The sequence below is a fragment of the Schistocerca piceifrons genome, chromosome 9, assembly GCF_021461385.2.
Source record: "Schistocerca piceifrons isolate TAMUIC-IGC-003096 chromosome 9, iqSchPice1.1, whole genome shotgun sequence".
In the NCBI taxonomy this organism is placed as follows: Eukaryota; Metazoa; Arthropoda; class Insecta; order Orthoptera; family Acrididae; genus Schistocerca; species Schistocerca piceifrons.
In genome coordinates this window covers 158,040,848-158,054,660 of record NC_060146.1, presented here as the reverse complement: position 1 = coordinate 158,054,660, position 13,813 = coordinate 158,040,848, and the positions used below count along the sequence as shown (strand labels likewise).

The 13,813-nt window shown below is 41.0% G+C and overlaps 1 protein-coding gene across 6 annotated transcripts in view; it reads right to left on the bottom strand.

Moving 5' to 3' along the window:
* Window positions 1-13,813, bottom strand: part of LOC124717045 — a 127,525-nt gene that overhangs the window by 25,116 nt on the left and 88,596 nt on the right. The window lies entirely within an intron of this gene.

Here is a 13,813-nt window from a genome sequence, read left to right as displayed (position 1 = left end):
AAATTAATAAACAAGGCCAACCATTTTGTTATCTATCATATGTAACTCAACACTGTGTAATGGAAAGGATGAATTGTGTAAATAATTCAAATTAAAATAACTTATAGGAAGGCAGCAAAGTGACATCATCACAACCGCCGATAATTTGACAGGTGCGCACCCAGTTATTTTCGAGGTAAAATTGCAGCAAGTAAGCGCTGTGCAATGGAATTTAAAACCTCAGTGTACAGAGCAATTCCTGAAAGGTAACACACAAACGTGCACAGGTGACACCTCTGCCACCCCCCCCCCCCTCCCCGCCCACTCACAAGTCAGAAGTTGTCAATAGTGAAAATTAATAACCACAATGGGATTAGGTAGCTTTAAACCTGTCCCTCTGTTTTTTGAAACGGGAGACAGCAGGATTCCATACAGAATGTAAGTGAAAACATGGAGCAGCAGTATTGTTTTTTGATAAGGGGGAGAACACAATTCCATGCAGAATTTAAGCAAAAACCTCTATCTCTATATATATAATTTAATGTTAACTGTTTGCTTAATAATTCCACCGCACTAGCTGGAAGTGCAGGCTAGAACCACCGTATTGTTATATTCCATAGGACGACTGGCACCAAGACAATGTCCTGTAATAGCAGAATTGCTCGGCTGTTGAAAGAGTGTGTGTGTGTGTGTGTGTGTGTGTGTGTGTGTGTGTGTGTGTGTGTGTGAGGCACATAGGATTAGTTATGATCAGAAGACCAGTCATCCACAGTCCTGAAAATCTGATCAATGTATGACGTGCCACAACTGTAAGGAATATGAGAGGCACTCACCTCATGCAAACTGAGGTCATCTTTAATGGAACCTAAAAGGACCCTAATCTTAGGTGGTGGTCGAGAAACACATTTCACATCTTATTTTCATAAAACACGACCAGTCCTGTTGGAAATGCTCCCTGCGTAAGGCAGAAAGGCATTACACCTTGGTACCAACTCGGTATTATCATCACCCACCTGGTGCACTGTTGGTCGATAGCACAAAGCACATCTGATCTGTCTTTCACTATATATATTCTGATGCAAGGTGACCTCAAGATGGGCTAACTCAGCTGACAAACTCTCAGGGTCTGAAATGATGTGGGTCCTGTGAACCAAGTTACGAAGTACCCATTAGTGCTGAGCTGTATGGTGACAGCTATAATCTTGCAGATAAATTTCAGTGTGAGTAGGCTTCCTACACACAACTTGTCTTAACATACCATCAACCTCCCTCCCGACCAACACATCATGAAAGAGGAGGTAGCCATTCTTTTCCACCTACATCATGAAATGAATATTCAGGTGTTCTAAGAAGTTGTTCAAATTCTCACTGCCATGATGTCAAACACAAGTATTGTCCAAATATCTGATAAATTGCAGGTATCAATGCCACTGACTCCACAGCATATTCCTTGAACTCTCCCATAAACAAATTTGCCATAACAGGTGTTAACTTCCATTTAGTTTTTATTCAATGACCAGTACTATGAGCAGACAAATGGAGTTGTGATGAGAAGCAAACTATCACCTGTTGTTGTTGTTGTGGTCTTCAGTCCTGAGACTGGTTTGATGCAGCTCTCCATGCTACTCTATCCTGTGCAAGCTTTTTCATCTCCCAGTACCTACTGCAACCTACATCCTTCTATCACCTATTATTGCAAATTTGTTTATCGAGGTCTTTCAGCAATGTGCCTTGGAGTTGGCACACTGAATTATAATTTATTATTACTTTTTCAGATGTGTTGACGACACTTTTGCTGTTTGGCGTCATGGCAGTGAGAATATGAACAACCTTTTACAATGCCTGAAATCAATCCACCTAAATATTTGTTTCACGATGGAGATGGAAAAGTAACGGCTGCCTTCACTTTCTAGATGTGCTGGTCGGGGGAAAGTTGATGGTACATTAAGACATGCTTTGTATAGGAAGCCTACTCTCACTGACTTTTATCTGCAGGATGATATTTGTCACCATGGAGTTCAGCATAAAGGGGTACTTCGTAACTTGGTTCACAGAGCCCACATCATTTCAGAACATGAGAATTTGTCAGTTGAGTTAACCCATCTCGAGGTCACTTTTCATCAGAATGGATATCTACATCTACATCTATACTCTGCAAACCACCGTGAGGTGCAGGCAGAGGGCACGTCTCATTGTACCAGTAATTTGTCTTCACGATCCCTGTGTGAGCAATATGTAGGGGTTTTTAGCATATTCCTGAAGTAATCATCTGAATCCAGTTCTTGAAAAGTTTTTGTTGATATTCTCGGGACAATTTACGTCTCTCTTCAAGCGTCTTCCAGTTCAGTTCTTTCAGTATTTCTGTGACACTCTCCCACAGATTAAAGAAACCTGTTACTATTTGTACTGGCCTTCTCTGTATCCATTCAAGCCCCCTGTTAGTCCTATCTGGCACAGGTCCAATACACTTAAGCAATATTCTAGGATGGCTCACATGTGTGATTTGTTAGCAATCTCCTTTGTACACCAATTGCATTTCCCCAGTATTTTACTAATGAACCAAAGTCTAGTATCACCTGCTTTACTCACAACTGAGCCTATGTGCTCATTCCATTTGATACCCCTACAAAGTGTTACACTTAGGTATTTGTATGGTTGGCCGATTCCAACAGTGACTCATTAATAATATAGTCACATGATATTAGATTTTCTCATTATGTGAAGTGCACAGTTTTATATTTCTGAACATTTAAAGAAAGTCGCCAATCTTGGTACCACTTTGAAATCTTATGAAGATCTGACTGATTATTTATGCAATTTCTTCCAGATAGTACTTCATTACAGATAGCTGCATCATCTGCAAAAAGTCTGATGACCATATTAATATCGTGTGCAAGGTCATTAATATACAACATGTACAGCAAGAGTCCCAACACATGTCCCTGGGGTACACCCAAGGTTACTTCTATGTCTGACAACGACTCCTGCATCCCCCTACAAAAATGTCCCAGACCCAGTCATAAATTTCACTTGATACCCCATATGATAGCACTTTTGACAATAAGCATATGTGTGGTAGTGAGCTAAATGCTTTTCAGAAATCAAGAAACAGTGTATCTACTTGACTGCCATGATCCTAAGATTTCAGTATGTCATGTGAGAAACGTGCAAGTTGGGCTTCACATGATCAATGATTTTGGAATCCACATTGGTTGGCATTGAGGAGGTCATTGTGTTCAAGATACCTCATTATGTTTGAGCTCAAAATATGTTCTAGGACTGTACAACAAATCAATGTCAAGGATATTGGATGGTAATTCTGTCCATCACTTCTACTGACCTTCTTGAAGATGGGTGTGACCTGTGTGGTTTTTTTTTCTTCTTCCAAAAACAGGGCATAGTTTTTGGTTCAAGGGATCTACAACAGATTATAATTAGAAGGAGGGTTAATTCAATCACAAATTCAGTACAGAATCTGACAAGAATTGGATCAAGCCCCCATAGATTTGATTTGTTTCTCAATGCACCTGACACTAATACTTATTTCATTCACCTTTCCAGTGGTGTGGGGATTAAATTGGAGGAGTTGCTTTGCTACCCAAATTTCAGTTCTTGTCTCATTCGGTACGGACTGGACATTAACTTTGCTGCCACTAAAAGCCTTTATATATGACACGAATGTCTTTCACTTCTGCGAAAGATCATTTGACAACATTCTGTTATGGTAGTCATTGAAGGCCTCACACATCGCTCTCGACAGCCAAACACGTTTTATTCAGCTTATATCTATTGCCCTATGCATTGTTTTACACCTCTTTCTTTACAGGTTTCTTTACAGTGAATGTATACCATGGAGGTTTCCTCCCATTACGGACTGTTCTACTGGGTATATATACAGGATGATTATAATTGAAGTTATAACTTTCAAAATGCTGTAGAAATAACACCACTTGTCAGAATGACGTCAAATTGCAAAGGAATATTATCGAAGAATGGGGGAAACATATGGCAGAAGAAAAAAAGTAGCATGAAAATTGAACAATAGATGGTGCTGTATGTGTCAGAATACGTAAATGAAAACACCTGTCACGCGCATGACCCATTGAGGTTGGTATAAACACACCGGGTACACGGCTTTTCCTCCTTTCGCGACTGCGATGTTCGCCATGACTGTCTCAATGCAGGATCTCACTCTGCTTGTAAAGCTGTATTACAAGAATTATGACTGTGCACACGTTGCACTGCAGTAGTTCCAGACACTGAAGGGTTTGAAAAGAGGCATTGGTCCGATGACTGGTGTGGGTCTGGGGAAAATGATTCAGAAATTCGAAAAGACAGGTTCTTTTGGTGTGCAACCTTATAGAGGGAGAAAAACAGCAATGCACGAGGAGACGAGTGGGGGTGGTGTGCAAACGTGTAGTGCATGGAGAATTGCCTGAGCATTGGACATAACCCTGAGCACGATGCATAAAATCCTATGAAACATCCTTCTTTGCCATCCATTCAAAATTACCCATGTGCATGAGTTGCTTCCTGTTGACCTGCCAGCAAGATTTTTTGCTCGCATGGAAGTGGACAATGATTGGCCATGGAAGATTTTGTGGACGGACGAAGCCCACTTCCATCTGACAGGTTATGTCAATACACAGAACTGTCGAATGAGGGCAATGGAAGATGCTCATGCAAATCAACCAGTACCACTTCATCCTGAAAAGGTCACTGTGTGGTGTGGGTTTATGGCATCATTTATCATAGAGCCACATTTTTTCGAAGAGGCAAGTGCTTCTGGTCCTGTTATCAGTACTATCTTTGGTAAGCGCTACGATTGTCTTTTGCACAACCACGTCTTTCCAGCTCCCCAACAGTGTGGATGGGATCATTTTTATGCAAGATGGCGCACCTCTGCACATTACAAATCCAGTTAAGCAGCTGCTGAAGTGCCATTTTGGAAATGCTAGAATTATCAGCTGCTATTTCCCTATAGCCTGGCCATCCCAATCCTCTGGTCTCAATCTGTGTGACTTCTGGCTGTGGGGATTCCTGAAAGATGTCGTGTTCAGTGTTCTGATTGCAAACTTAGCTGCACTGAAGGCACGCATGGAAACACTCCAATCAGTTGTGGAACATCATGTTTCTCGATTTAAACTTGTTGCAGAAAACTACGGACAGTGTATTGAACATGTTTTGCACCAGTCACACATAAATTACTACTCTGATGTGATTCTGACAAATGCTTTTTATGCAGTTTTTTGGCCTTAGGACAATTAAAAACTGATGTTATTAATGCTTTTTTATGCAGTTTGTGGCCTCAGGACAATTAAAAACCAAAGTGCGTGGTGCTTTTTATGCTGTTTTTGGCCTCAGGACAATTAAAAACCGATTTTTCCCATCCAATGTGACATGACCTTGCTGCGGTGGATGGGCTTACGTAACTAACAGTATCACACCTGTACATCCATACACACTGAGTAGTACAGTTTGTTTAACATCAACTGTACACTTTAAGCATTGTTGTATGGTTCATCTGTCATTTGTAGTTGACGACTATTAAATTATGGTGCTTACATCATCATCTATTGTTATATTTTGTAACTATATTTTTCTGCTGCCATACGTTTTCCCTCTTCTCCGATAATATTCTGTTGCAATTTGACACAATTCTGACCAGTGGTGTTACTTCTACAACAGTTTGAAAGTTTAATTTTAATTATAGTCACCCTGTATATCCAGTGTGTTGTCGAATTTTCTTTTAAACATGAGCCAGAGTTCCTCTATGTGCACCTGACCTGCGCTGAAAGTTTAAAGTTCCTCACTGTGATGTGAAACTACTGATTTTTTATTTAGTTTACTGAAAATATGCACTGATCAACCACAACATGATGACCACTCACCTAATAGCCAGTGTGTCCACCTCTGGCATGTACAACAGCAGTGACATGTCATGACATGGAAGTAATGTATGGTATGTCACTGGATGGAGCTAGCATCACATCTGCACACACAAGTCATCTAATTCCTGTAAATACCAAGGAGGGGAGCGACGAGTTCTGATGTCACGTTCAATCACATCCCAGATGTGTTCGACTGGGTTCAGGTCTGGCAAGTTTGGGGGCCAGCATATCAATTACAACTTGCCAGTATGTTCTTTGAACCACTCCACCACACTCCTGGCCTTGTAACGCAGTGCATTATCTTGCTGAAAAATGACAATGCCATCGAAAAACGCAACTGTCACGAAGGTATGTAAATGGTCTGCAATCAGCGTACTACACACCTTCCATGAGCTCCAGTGAACCGACGGATACCCACCTGAATGTTCCCCAGAGCATAATTGAGCTGCTGACAGCTTGTTCCCTTCCCATGGTGCAGGTGTCAAGGAGTTGTTTGCCTGGAAGACGATGGATTCGCGCACTTCCATCAGCTTGATCAAGAAGGTATCGGCACTCCTCAGACCATGCAACACACTGCCACTGCACCAACATCCAGTACCAATGGTCATGTGCCTATTTCAGTCATAGTTGCCAATGTCACAGTGTTAACATTCACACATGCATGCGTCTTCGGATACAGAGGCCCATTTTTAGGAATGTTTGGTGTACTGTGTGTTCAGATACACCTTTACTCAGTCCAACATTAAAATTCTGTTGTTAGTTCTGCCACAGTTCACCACTTTTCCTGTTTTACCAGCCTGCCCAGCCTACAACGTCTGACATCTGTGACCCCCCCCCCCCCCCCCAAACCTCACAACGCCTAGATGTGATTTCACCTTGGTTTCGTCACATGGTCACATGTTGAATACACTCACCACAACTCTTTTCAAACACTTGACAAGTCATGCAGTTTCCAAAATTCTCGTGCTGAGCCTCTGGGCCATCACAACCTGCCCACGGTTGAACTCAGATAGATCAAGTGACTTCCCCATTCTACACACAGACAGCACACTCACCAATTCTACATGCACCAAGCGTGTGACTAGCAGTAATTCCTCACCAGGTGATGCTGGTATCAGCTGGGTGGATTTATGTCGATAGTATGTCAGTGGTCACAATGTCTGGCTGATCAGAGTAAATCTGATATTAGTTGTCCTTTATAGTTTGGCAATCATTGTTGCCACAATCGAGTCATGGTCACTGATACCAGTTTTGAGGTGGCCATCCTCAAAGAGCACAGGGTCTATTGTTGCCATTGGATCCAATGTATTTTCATCGTAAGTGAAGTTCGCAACTATCTGTTCTAGGCAGTTTTCTGAGAATGCATTTAGTAATGTTTCACAGAATGTCTTATCATGCCCTCCACTAACAAAACAGTAATTTTCCCAATTAATTGTTGGATGATTACAGTCTCCACCAATGATTACAGTATGACGAGGGAACTTGCATACAAGTGAACTGAATTTTTCTCTAAATTTTTCAGTTACATCAGGAGATTAGTGTGGTGGGTAATAGAAGGATCCAATCATCATTTTATGCCCATTCCTGGTACAGAGTCTTGCCCAAACAATCTCACATGAAGCTTCAATTTCTATCTTGGTGGATTTGAGTTCTTCTCTACTGCGACAAATACACCACCCCATTTGCCTAGCCTTTTGATTTACACTTAAATTTCCCCAAAAATCTCACTGCTTTCAATTTCACATTTCAACCAGCTTTCTGTGCCCAGTCTTACGTGAGCTCCACTTCTTTTCATGTGCACTTCAAACCCTGACACTTTGCTGCGAACACTTCAGCAGTTTACCATTAGGATTTTAATATTCTCACCTGCGGGAGGCATTTATTTCGATCTTCCACTGATACTTCTGGGTTTCCTACAGCTATCATCATCTGGACTGAATGGAGAGTCGTCTAATCTAAAACAAACCCTTGTGTGCACCCTACACACAGTCAGCTAGCTGAGTAGCAACCTCTGACACGTGGTGCAAAACTGACCTATTTAGGGGGGACCCTACAGTTCTCAACCCTATGGCGCAAGTCCAGGAAGTCACAGCTTAGTTTGTCACAGAACCTTCAAAGTCTCTGGTTCAGTCCTTCCATTCGACTCAGAACCAAAGGCACACAATGAGTTTTGGGGGCAGTGCTGAAAATTGTGAGCTTTGTCGAGACTCCATTCACATGGCTGGTCTTCCCAATCTTCTCTGTCAGTCACTAGAATGTGTGAAGTATGACCTCAGAGCAGAGACGACAGGCATAATTTGTTCCAAGATGTTGCACAATCTGCAGTTGCTTGCACCCTGTTCCTCAATGGCTGCTAGAGCAGCCTCTTCAACAAGTTGAATGAGGCTCCAGGCATACACAATGAGAGCACCTGGTGTCCTTTTCTGTCCCCTGCTGTCATTTCCCTAAGGGATATCATCATTCGGTGTACATATGACGTTTGAACTGCCAACGATTAACAGGCCCCTACCCTTTAACATCCCAAAAGAAGTGAAGTGAGTCCCACTGCTTCAGCTTAAATTACAGTGAGATACAGCACCTCAAACGTGTTAGTTAGAGGGATTGGTACAACATCCCAATTCCTCCCTGGTTCCCATCCACAGGACGCCTAGATTTAAAATTGACACATCACTCACAGTCACGTGGATGAGTATTGACAGATCATGTACTTTTTGCAAAGGAGACAGGATTCACAGGAGAGGGTAGTACTTGATGTACCTCTGATACTATTATCACAGGTACACGACTCTCGGGATCTCTTCCAACACACCGAAACACAGTAAATTTTCGACAGCTCTGCTGTGGCAAACAAGCATGGTGCTACTCCACAAGGGGTTATGGGCGTTAAAATCTCCCAAATATAGGAAAGATGTAGGGAGTTGATCGATCAGTGCACCCAATATGTTCAGGGGTACTGCACCATCTGGAGGGAGATATACATTGCACACAGTTATTTCCAGCATCGTCCATATCCGGACAGCCACAGCTTCAAGAGGAGTTTGAAGGGGCACAGGTTCACTACATACCGAGTTTATGACATAAATGCAAAGTCCACTTGACGCATTATTACATTCATTACGGTTCTCGTAATATCCCCTGTAACCGTGAAGGGCAGAGGTTCACATTGCTGGGAACCAGGTTTTCTGGAGGGCAATGCAGAAAGCAGGTGTAAAGCTTAACAGTTGCCGTAGCTCAGCCAGGTGGTGGAAAAAATTGCCACCACTAGTGGATGATGTGATTGTGAAACTGGGAAGGCATGAAGTGCCAATGAGGCAGTCTACGCCTCAGGTTACCTGCTGCCACCAACTTCTTTCCTGAACAGGCTATATCCATTGATTCTGAGGCTCTGGCGAGATCTAGGTCCTCAGCGGATCCCAGAATCTTCACCTAATCCTCAGATGCAGAGCTTGTAGATAACGGTGGTGTGGGTGCCACTGCAATTCCCTTGGTCTTGGTGGTCGTCTTTCTGGATCTCTCTCGCTGATCCTTGGGTTTCTCTGGCCGGGAGGGCTTCACTGATTCAGTCTCCAGGACTGAGGATGATCGCGAAACCCTATGACCAGCTGCTTTTGGGCACTTCAGCCACTGGCAGATGTCATCTTTCCCACTAGCCAAAACCTGGGAAGGGACACCTTCCTAGTGATGTGTGTGTATATTGCGTTACGTAAATGATGTTCGCCTGCTAGGCGTGATTAATGTACACCGGTTAGTGCATTCTGTTCAGTCACTTCAAAGAAGTTATTTTTGTTAATGAAAATCAGAATTCATTTAACATTCGATTTCTTGTATGCCATCACCAATATTTATTCAGTAATTCCGTGTAGTAGTCTGAACTACATAGCAAAGCTATTCAGGCTTATTACATGCAACAGCTGTTTTCCAGATGTCCGATGCTGCATGGTCTAAAAATATTACAGTACATTCGGATAGTGGCATTGCATATGGCTTTGCCGTGACAGGACTCATCACAGTAGCCAATTTTTCGTGGTATTTGACCGACACGTGGCGACCGTAGGCGAAAGGGGGCATTAATATTAAATTAGTGTCCTGAACTTTGCAGTTAAAATTGGGTGTATTTTAAGTAATACGATCTCTAAATTTTTATGAAATTCCGAGATGGCGGACAAGCAAAAATTATGAAGTGACATGGACAAAGTAGAGCAAGATTGTGGAAGTCCAAATAGTAACAGTGGGGAAAATAACACATGTGAACCAGAGATGGCACAGTATTTGAGAGTACACCAGAACGTGTTCGATAGTTGTGCAAAGAGTAGTGTGGCTGAAGAGAACTTACAAAAAACAGTGAATGCAAAGTTCGAAACTATAAAACAGGAAGTCACAGATAGGGACCAAAGTAATTTAGAAGGAGCAATTGCATACCCAGTACATGTATGAAAAATAAAAGTGGAACACGTAGTGGAACCCACTTGGGATTTAAGTATGTTGGTAGGCATGTTGCAAACAATGAATGGAAACATAAGCACAATAAACGGAAATATAGGTTTGTTGAAAGAGGAAGTAAATGAAAATATAGGTTTGCTGAAAGAGGATATGAATGAAATAAAAGGGGAAGTGAATGAAAGAATAGGCTCACTAGGCAAAAAAATAGACACTGTAAATAGAAATATGGAGGCATCATTGAAAGTAATGGGGGAGAGGCTAGACACCTATGAAGGACGTGTTAGAGCAGTTGAAAAGAGTGTAGAATTAGTAAACCTTGAAGTCAAACATATTAAAGAAACTCATGAGATAGTAGCTCAGGAAATGAAAATCGAAATACAGGAATCTGTTTCTGAGTTGGAAACCAAGATTATTCATGTTCAGTCAAGCACTGAAACCAAAATGCAAGCAGTTGAAGAGGCTGTATATAGCAAAATTGTTAATGCAGTAGCAGTAATAAAGCAAGATGTAGATGGTAAAAATAAAGTCTTAGCTAACCATGTGCATCAACAAATTTCTGAATTGAAAGTGAATGAGGTAGGTGGGCTAATTACAGTAACTTCAGAAGTTGCTGAAAGGATTGAGAGTGTGGAAAATGCGAAGAAGTCAGCTATCATGTATTCATTTGGAGAGGCATGTCATAACCATATAGGTGCCGAATTGGAAAAATTTGACCTGAAAGGCAAAATACATCCTGTAACTTTTATGAAAGCTTGTAAGACTCTGATTCCCAGGGAACTCCCTGAGAAAAATAGAATAATGATAGCAGAAACTAAGATGATCGGTGATGCTAGGAATTGGGCAAGTAGGGCCGCAGAGGATTGTGAAACTTTAGAAGAGTTTTTGAGTAAATTTGAAGAGGAATTTTGGTCCAAAAGTAAACAGAGTGAAGTGTACCAGGAATTCTTGGATGCTGCACCATTTAAACTAGGTGGCAACAAGACCATGAGAGAATATTGTGAGGACTTGTGTCGAAAAGTAGATAATGTAAGGGGTTTGGTAACAGAGGAGCACTTGCTACATGTGTTGCATAGGAAGTTACCTTGGAATGCACAAGGGTACATTAGCTTGGCAAGTAGTAATAAAACAAGTCCAACTATAATAACCAGAACAGACACAATTATAGTAATTACCATAATAATGGTAATAATAACAGGAATGAACAGAGGCAGGAATATGGAGTGAGAGCAATGAGGACTAATAGAGGTAAAAGAGGTGGAAGAGGTTTTGGTGGTAGAGGTAACTACAATGGTAGACTTCAATACCAGTCGGAAAATGAAGAACTGCCACAGTAGAGGGCCTAACTGGAGCGGAATATGGGGGTAGGCCCCAACAACAGTATAATAGGAACCAACATTATCACCAAAATAAGAATTAAAATAATAATAGGCAATATAATAGACAGAAAGTAAATTATTGCAATAAGAGTGAACAGAATGAATACCATGCTTGGTGTGAGAAAGATGTGAAGCAAATGAACATAGTAGCATAACTAATGTTAAAGAAGGGATACCCAAAAGGGAAAAGGTTGGTACTTGCAGAAATATAGGAAAGATTATCACTGGTAGTACTGGAAAAGAAGTAGGAAGTGTAGTTATTGAGAGTAAGTCTCCCAATAATACTAGTGGTGAGGAAGGAAATGATCAATGGGTAAATGACTTATGTGAGTTAGGTACAGGATTAATAGAGTACGAGAGAGAGCTAGGAGAGGATCCTCGTAGTAGATATGAGAAAGTTGAAGGAAGGGATAGAATTGAAATAGAGGAGAATATTGAAGATATTCCCGAAATATGTAGTGAGGCAGAGGAGGAATCAATAAGTAGTACCAGTGATCATAGTGATGAGGAAACTAGTAGTGACGATAGTGATGAGGAGGTAATGGAGAGAGGTGCTCCTACTGATAACATTGAACTGTGTAGTGTGAGTATACAGATGGAGCATAATTTGCTAGGAGAGTGTTACAAAGGAAATAATTCAAAGAGTGGCCAGGAAGGTAACAGCTTGGTAGGCATGGGTAATGAAATCATTAGTGTAGAGGGGCAAGTATTTAATGGTAAATGTGATATGGTGATAGTAGGTGAACCTAGTCAAGAATATGAGAGGTTATATGGTACCCAAAGAGCAGAACTAAGTGAAAGAGAGTATCTCCCCCTCCCCCATGCTGAAAGGGAAACACAAGTTTACCTTGTCAAAAGAGGCAATTATAGGGATCTGAGCCAAGAGGATGAAAGTGTGGTAGGTGATAATGAAAATTCCTCAATAGAAATGAGTCAAAACACAGTAGGAGAGACAAACAGAAAAATATCCCAGAGAGAGAGAGAGAGAGAGAGAGAGAGAGAGAGAGAGAGAGAGAGAGAGAGAGAGAGGGAAAAGGAACCGCCAGATAAGTATAGTGATAAGTTAGTGCAAGGAATGTCAGCAGATTGGACTAATGAGGCTACTGAACAGGATTTGCTACAAGAAGATGAAGATGAGTCATCAATTAGGTTAGGCCAACCCTTAATAAGTGTACAGTTGTATGATGTAAGTGAATATGCATTATTAGATACAGATAGTGAGATAACTTGTATTTCTGAGTCCTTGTGGAAACATATTAGTAGTAAATATGAGATTCCAGGAAAGTCTGTGGCTGGACTCAAGATAGCAGGTGCCACAGGGAAGTTAAGTAAACCTGTGAAGAAACAAGTGTATTTGTATTTCAAAATGGTAATATGGAAAGTGTGTCTTTAGTTATTCCTAAGTTAAGCATAAATATGATTATAGGTTCAGATTGGATGATGGAAAATCAAGTAATAATTAATTGTGACCAAGGGCTGATGCTGTTTAAATATTTGGGTACAGAATATACCGTGAATTTTGCAGGACACATCGTAGATGAGAAGGAACCATTAGGTTGTCTCAAAATAGTGGAATGTTGTGAAGAATGGGAGGAAGGAAATGTTGGTGAAAGTGAGAATCTATGGTTAGACAAGAATAGGTTGTTCCATCAGAAGGTAAGTGAAGAGGACAGCATTGATGAACAACAAGAGGAGGAGCTGTATAATCTATTAGTAGAAAACGAATAGGTGTTTTCTGAGGAACCAGGAAAAGTGAGTAATCGATTTTGAATGTAGGTTAAATATTAAACCTCATGAACCATTTTATAGAAGATCATTTGATATAGCTATAGCAAAGAGGAAGGCAGTAGCTGCTGAATTGGACAGGATGGAAAGACAGAGTAATAGAAAGAAGTAATAGCAATTATAATAACCTGATTATGTGTGTACAGAAAAAGGATGGTGGAATTAGAGTAGTACTGGATGCCAGGAAGCTAAATTCAATAATAGAAAGAGAATGTGACAAACCAGACAGTTTAGATGATATAATACAAAATTTTAATGGGATTAAATAATTAAGTAGTCTCGATTTAACAGAGGGATATTGGCAAATAGGCCTGGCAAAGGAGCATAGAAAATATACGGCTT